The sequence below is a fragment of the Miscanthus floridulus genome, chromosome 4 (assembly GCF_019320115.1).
Source record: "Miscanthus floridulus cultivar M001 chromosome 4, ASM1932011v1, whole genome shotgun sequence".
Classification (NCBI taxonomy): Eukaryota; Viridiplantae; Streptophyta; class Magnoliopsida; order Poales; family Poaceae; genus Miscanthus; species Miscanthus floridulus.
In genome coordinates this window covers 73795070-73802654 of record NC_089583.1, presented here as the reverse complement: position 1 = coordinate 73802654, position 7585 = coordinate 73795070, and the positions used below count along the sequence as shown (strand labels likewise).

General features: G+C 49.3%; 1 pseudogene; it reads right to left on the bottom strand.

Annotated features, from left to right (window-relative positions):
* Positions 1-2863: 2863 nt before the first annotated feature.
* LOC136548650 (NAC domain-containing protein 20-like) overlaps positions 2864-7585 on the bottom strand; it is a 43639-nt pseudogene continuing 38917 nt past the window's right edge.

The window sequence follows — 7585 nt, the reverse complement described above, 5'->3', positions numbered from 1 at the left end:
AAGTTAGCCAAAGGAAGATGCCCAAACAAAACGTGCTCTTCGGTCACACTGCTTTCACAATTACTCTTCCAGAGAGTGAACGGTCGGTTCTTAAACTTAGTCTACTAAATATTTATACATTGATTGCACCGTGAATGTGTTTAGTTAGGCTTCATTCAGTAGTCATGTTGACCATCCAATAGCTGAATAGCACAAATGCAACTCTCCCAAATAGCGCATTTCATTAAGAGCAAGTATAATAAGATAATAATATAATATAAGCAGGTAGTATGGGTTGTCATGTCCCTGGGCCAGATAAACCAAGTGCAGGTTTCCAGATCCAGCCCAGCAGCCCCCTCCAAGGTCCAACTCGAAGCCCATCTAGCCATTCCCAAACCTAACTGACAGGAACTTAGGAAGCTGGAAAGCCCAATGTTCGCCGCCTTACCCGTCCCGCTCGCTGCTCGCGAAGTCACGACGCCGACGCCCGACGCCCGACGCCTCGGCCAGTCGGCCTCTCCCCGTCCGCGTCCGGAGTCACCGGCCGCCTCGGCCTCGCCCCGTCGGCCTCGGCGCCACCCGCCCTCCCCGGTTCGCCGCGGCGCCGCCTACCGCCTTCTCGCCTCCTGCAAGCTGCAGCCACCCCTACACTCTGCATCCCCGCCCTTGCAAGCTTCCTGCCCAGCTACCCGCTTCCGTGGCGGCCCGGCGGCCACAGCCAAGCCCGGTGCCTAGGCCACGTGCGACGTGCAGGCCTCTAGCCCATGGCGCCAGGTTGAGCCGGCCAGGTCGCCCCGCCCGTTCTCCTGCCTCCTGCTATTTTTCCATACTATACACTTGCGTTTGCTGCACATCTCACATCTCACTGTGACAGTGTGACATGGTGACTTGAGTTACTAACATCCAGATCTGGTTGTATTTTTTATTTTGAAGATTCAGCGATGTACTATTGTTTTTAGCACTTTAAATTGATATCACCATCTAAGTTCTTTGTTATATCTCTTAGTACTAATACTAAACACACATATACGGCGCATGCGGCATGGCGAGCTAGAACGATACTCATCTTCCCTTCCTTTCCCCCGAGCGCCCCCCCCTCCTGGCCTCCCCTCTGGCCGCCGTCGCCGCCCTCCGGCGTTTGGTGGCGGCGGCCAGCGGCAATCCCCCCAAAGGGCGCCCGTCCGCGGTTTCCGCCCACTCCCTCTCTCTTGCTCCTCCACCCCTTTCACCTGCGGCGGCGAACGGCGACGGCCAGCCGGATCCGCACCTCTAGGGGCTGGATCTGTCGTCTGGTGACGCCTAGGCCATCCGCGTGTCCCTCCTCGGCGGCGGCCGACGGAGTTTGTCCGGGCGGTCGGGGCGGGACGGGATACACACGCATGGCGCCTGCTCTTGGTCGGCCCAACCGGCAGTCCTCTTCGGGCCTATGTTGGGGCCGCCGGCGGCTAGGCAGGGCGTGGCAGGGCCACCCCGACTGCGCTCCCACCCCCTCCTCCACTGTTACCTTCCTCGGTGGATCCGGCGGTTTTCAGTGGCCGGCGGGGTAGATCCGGGGGCAACGGGGCCGAATCTGGCCTATCCTGCCACGGATCCGTGGTGGCCGGTCGGGACGCTGCAGCTGGCCCGGCGTTCGGTGGCCTCGGTAGCCTGGCGGCTCGCCTGCGGCGGGCGGCCAAGGCTGCGGCTGCCTCCCCATGCCTGTCGGCAGCGGCGGGCAGGCAACGACGTTGTGGCGGCCAGGCCGCGCCTACCTTGGTCATGCTAGCGTCGACGACTGTTGTGGCTACGCTGCGCTATGAGGGTCTGGTGCCTGCGACGGGCGTCCATCGGATCTGGCTTGCCGTGGCCGGCAAACAGTCTTCGAATGAAAATCCCGCCAGGCTTCTTGCCTTGGGCTGACGATGGTGGCGCGCTAGTTTCATCACCTTCTTGGAGGCATCGTTATTTTTCTGCTCATCACTAGGGTTGCTGGGGCAAGTCTGGAGACGAAAGTCCATCTTGGGTGCCTCTCCCAACGAAGTTAGCGTCTGCAGATGTCATTCCCTTGTTGAAGGCTTCGTTGTTGCACTCCGCTTGCTCCTCCCACGTCGTTCGCCGGATGTCGCTCCTTACTATATTGTGCCTATGTGTGTCTCATTCTACTCTTCGCATCGGTCTGCCCTGCCTTAGTTGATGTTGCCACTACGGTCGTTTGGCTGGTCACAGTGGCTACCTGGTCGTTGTTGACGTTACAGCCACAGTCGTGCGGTTCACAGCTGCTACCTAGTCATTGTTGATGTTGCCGCTGCAGTCGCTCAGTTCACAGCAGCTACTTGGTCACTATTGGAGTTATCGATGCAGTCGTTCGGTTGACCACAGCAGCTACCTGGTCGCTGTTGTCGTCGTTATCTGGGTTCTTTCGGTGGTTGATCACAGCGGCTACCTGGTCGTTGTTGTTGTGATTATCTTGGTTCTTCCGATGGATGCTTTGCCACCGTGACTTCGTTTTCTGAGTGGGCAGCCTTTGCGTTGAATTTTTTTTTCCTATAGGTTCAGTCAGTTAGGTCTATGGTGAAGGGTCCTCTCCTTTTCGCCTTTCTTGTTGTTTTCTTGTGTTTTCTTATATCGGGTGCTTGGGGTCTTGGTAATCTTGGGATTACCGAGATGCCTGTTGTTGTAACTGTTTAACTACCTCTACTTCCTCTTAATGAAAAACGGGCTATATGCCCGATCGAGAAAAAAAACACATATACTAATATAGGCATACACACGTAGTTTACCGACTAGTTATTACGGAAATATACAAACTTAATGCATTATTTTATAAAATGCAATACAAATATAGATATAACATGCATATTTATGCGCATTCATGTCTTTGCCTCCACCCTCCGTGTCCATTTCTTTAGTACATCCATATGCCATCCATCTCTATGGTGGGGGTTGCAAACCTTGGGCCGGCGACAGACATCATCGACCAGATCTCAGCGGCATTAGCTTGCTCATCCTTCTGTGATGCCATCGAGGATGGCCTAGGTGCATCAACATCAAAGCCGTCAGTTCCAGCTACTCCCATGTCCATATGGCCTGCTGCTCCCATGCCCATATGGCTAGTTGTTGCCCCCGTGCCCATCCAGTGGTAGAAGTTTATCTGCGGTGGTGTGGCTATCAGATTGCCAAACAGGGCGTTGTTGATCTGGAGCCCGCTAGTGCTACCAATACCTGCCATAGACGACATCATGGGTGGCATCCCCGTGCCAGTGTTGGGAAAGTAGGGGGCACCGGGTCTGTGGCGAAGTCTGGCAAGATGGGAGATTCCATCGGCATGGCACGGGTAGCGGCAGCTGTAGTGGCATGGGGATGGGGATGGCCGGGATGTTGTTCTGATTCTGACCAATCTCAGCGCCAGCCATGGACACCTTGTACGCTGGTGTAGTCATCTTCTTGATCCTAGTGGTCTTGTCGAACACACGACAGACCACCCACTCATCCTGCGCGAATTTCATTTATAAACCTGGAGCGAAATAGGATTAGGATAAGCAAATAAAGCAAGTACCAATGGATGCATCCATCATGCCGTTCACTACTACAGAAATATTTTTTAAGGGACGGCTCGTAATCTTTTGTAGGGGCGGTTTGGTCAACCGCCCCTACCAAACCGTTTCTACAAATCATGCATCTGTAGAGGCGGTTCTCAGGCCGTTCCTACAAATCGATTTATAGGGGCGGCTGTAGTACTAGCCGCCCCTACAAACCGATTTGTAGGGGTGGCTGGTAATACAGCCGTCCCTATAATACATGTTTGTGGGGGCGGTTCAGTCTAGAACCGCGCCTACAGTACATTTTTCCGCCAAAAAAATTTAAATTTACAATTCAAATTTGACCAGAACACTGTTTGTTTCCACCATCCAGCGTCCGTGTTGCCGAACGCCACGCGACCAACGTTCCGAACCGCGTTCGCGTTGCCGAACGCCCTGCGACCAATGTTCCGAACCACGTTCGCGTTGCCGAACGCCCCGCGACCAGCGTTCCGAACCCCTTAGACTACAAGCACAAGAGTATTATATAAACTACAATTACAAGTCCAATTCACAAGAATATATACAATCCATCATTAAATAGACATAATTCACAAGGTAAAACCAATGTCAAATTCCATACACATTGTTATCAACGTCCTAGAGCTAGCCTTTCAGTCTCACGAAGGTGTTGGTACTGAGGATTACTACCTAAGTCAGACTCTCAGTCTTGGTAGGCACCTTTGACGTGTACAATCTGGTCCAATATGAAGTTGCAAAGGTCGTCAACGAGCTCTAAGAGTCGGTCATCCTTGTATGGGTCTCTTTTCATTTCTTTCTCTTCTTTCCACTACAAGAAAACAAGTTTTAGTTTAGTATTTCATACCATGTACGAAGTTTTTATACTACGGGTGAAGATGTTCAAACTTACCCTTAAGGAGTGTCTCCTGTAGGCACCAGTGTTACTCATCATAGAACATATATAGTATCCACAATGTACACTCCTAGGTTTCTGCTTGGGGCACTATGTATTTTGCATATGAAAATGTTAAGTAATGCTTTTAATAGCCATGTAATGGAGTACTGAAGAAGTAAGTTACACTTACCACACATAGTGTTTTTATAGCCAGCTTTTCCTTCCTTGCTGGATCATGCCTTCCGTGATGTTTAGTGACATAGAACCTAAATGTCCTGTTCGAATTATTTTAGCAAATATAACTTGTTAGTATCCAAAAGTGAACGTTATAAGTATGTATACAAACATATAAGCTAATGAAGATTGTCGATATGTATATGTCTTGAGAATCGATATGAAGTCTTTGTATGTCACCGGGTCCCTATCTATTGAATCAAAGACCCATGCCATGCTCCTCCCGACATCGACGGCTCTACAAATTCAGTGGTTGCTACATGGATTTAATCATAAAACTAGATAAGCTCTTTTGCATCGAATAAAATATATCGAACAAAGCTTTAAGTATAGAGTTGAACTTACTCAAAGTTGTATGGTAGCCATATAGTAGAGTGCTGTTGGAGAATTTTGAAAGCCAGGGCAATGTATGCCACAACCTTAAGGGACTCTTCCCTTAGTTTCGTCATACAAATGTGCTCTTTCTCACGAAGAGTCTTTGCAGTAGCTAGCTCTTTGACATCCAATTTCCACTATTTAGGGTAATTAAAATTTGTTTGGGCTATAGCTTGAGGGACTATATATCCAGCTTTCACACTTGGCATTTGTTTGATAATGTACACTTGCATTCTACAAATCACAGAGTGGGTTAGTTACAACAAAATTCAAATATTACATTTATATCATATCGGGAGGACAAGGACTTATAGGCACCACATGCGAATTAGATTCATCTCCATCGCTCCCAGGTGAAAGCATATCTGCATGTCATTGAAGTCAAAGATAATTTTCCCAGGCTGGGCTTCCAAATGTGTCGGTGGGGAAGCATGCTTGTATGAGGTCTATGCTCGTTGGGAGTACACACAAGTACCAATCATGGAACCTTCTCATTCCAAGTGGTAGGCGCTAGATGTCCCGGTTTGGTAGGAAGGGCTTGCCTCTTTCACATATTTTCGGGCAATCCTTTGACCATTTGATGGCATCAACATTTGGATACTGCTTTATAATTTGGTGGAGTTTGCTAGTGATGGCCTCCTCAGAACCCTATGATGGGACTTTTTTAACTTAGTTCTCAGGCTTGAACTGGTCATGGGAATACCACTTGGACACCGACGAGACGTCTTTCATCGGAACATAAACTGGCCTTATGGTGATTGTATGCTTCTTTCAAAGTTCCCATTCAGACACGTCCTCATCTTCTTGTGCATCACCTTCTTCAGGAGGCACTCATTGTTCATGTATCGGCTGTGCTTGTTGACAAGACTATGGCATCTCATCATGCACTTGCTCGGTACGAGCTAGAGAAGGTTGTGGCATCTCATTAGGCACATGCTTGCTAGGAGGCGGGGAAGAATATGGCATCTTAGGAATGTGGTGGTCACGAGACGGTGAAAATATCTCCCCAACCTCAACAACTTGCTCCAAATTTTGGAGAGGGGGATGCGGCGAAGAAGCAGTCAATATAATGTCCCATTTGTGCCTAGAGGATGAACTGCCCAATAACGTCTCTGAGTAACACCAGCCCCTCGGGAGTTGCGTAGTCTATCCTCCACTGCATGAACTTGGGCTTCATAGTATGCACCTCGACCCTAGTATAGTCCGGCGGTATCTTATTATTGTGGTGTAAGCCACCAGGAGGATGTGCCACACCCGTTGCAACTCCATCATAGTGTTCTGCCGGTCGCTGAGAAATACCAAGGTGCAACTAGTTGGTTCCCATATGCGATCGACGGGGGTTGTGGCTGCAGTGGAACCTTGGCTGCTAGAAACTTTCGGAGGGCTGCCAACTAATGTCAGTTCTCCCGGTGGCGTCACTAATGTTCTTGGCTCCATAGATAGTCCTTGCTCCTCCAGTGCCTTCGCAACTAGAGCCTTCACTTGGAGCTCAAGATTAGTTTCCCAGTCTCTGCCATGTTTCTTGTACATGTGCCTATCCTCTTCGAATCCTTGCTTCCTAGTCATCCTTTTCCCTAGCCCCCTGGTGCGGCCTGTATGCTCCTTGTTTCCCAAGTCAAGGCTAAGCTCGTCCCTCTCTCTAGAAGAATTGAATGAGGCCTTCTCCTTGTCTTCAGCATATTTCAGTATCCTTGATACTGCCTCTTGGGTCTCTGGCTTATCAAACTTAAGATTACCGCCGGATGATTCTGTACTCCTCGCATATATCCAGTGTTATCCTAAACGCTAAATGGTAAATAGTCGGTCACCTACCGTTTAGCCCATTATTCAGGCAAAATGGGTGTTTAAACGGGAAAATGGTCGTTTAAACGGTCAAAGCAACCGATTAAACAAAAACGGTGTACCACCGTGTAGCGTTTAAACGGTGTGTAAACGGGCTAAACGGCTGTTTAGGCGAACAGTGCATATATCCAATTCCTTGAGCGTACCTTCAAATTTGTCACATCAATATTCCTAGCAGCTGTGGCCTCTTCGTCCATCTTCCTAAACTACTCTTCCTTGGCATAGTAGCCACCGGGGCCTAGATGATGGTGGTGTTTGTTCCTCTTCGCTAGCTCGGTGTTACGGGCACTGAGCTCCAATGCCTCCGGTGAAGTCTTTTGAGCCACGAGCTCCTCCCATTGATTAGGAGTTATTTTGCTGAACTCGTTGAAGGGAGTTAACCCCTTTTGGATATACTTCTTGTTGAGCTCCAACCTCCAACGTTAGAATGACTCTCCCATCATCCTGAAAGCATTTTTTACCAGTTCGTGCTTACCCTCCAAAAATCTAAAATTTAGCTTCAGCTGCCTATCCCATAGTTCATTCTTTTTGTTCTCTGGTACCTCTTTCTAGTTATGGATTGCTAGGTTCAATTTATCTCTTACTAGGTCCCGATCGCATTACGGAATCATCCTCTTAATTCCTTCGGCTCAAGGATCTCCCCTGCTGGCCCGACCTCCGTTATCACATAGCATGCCTTATTTGGATATAGATTTGCTTTTCTATCCCGTCGTTTCCTCTTAGGCTTGGTAGTCGTGGTTGT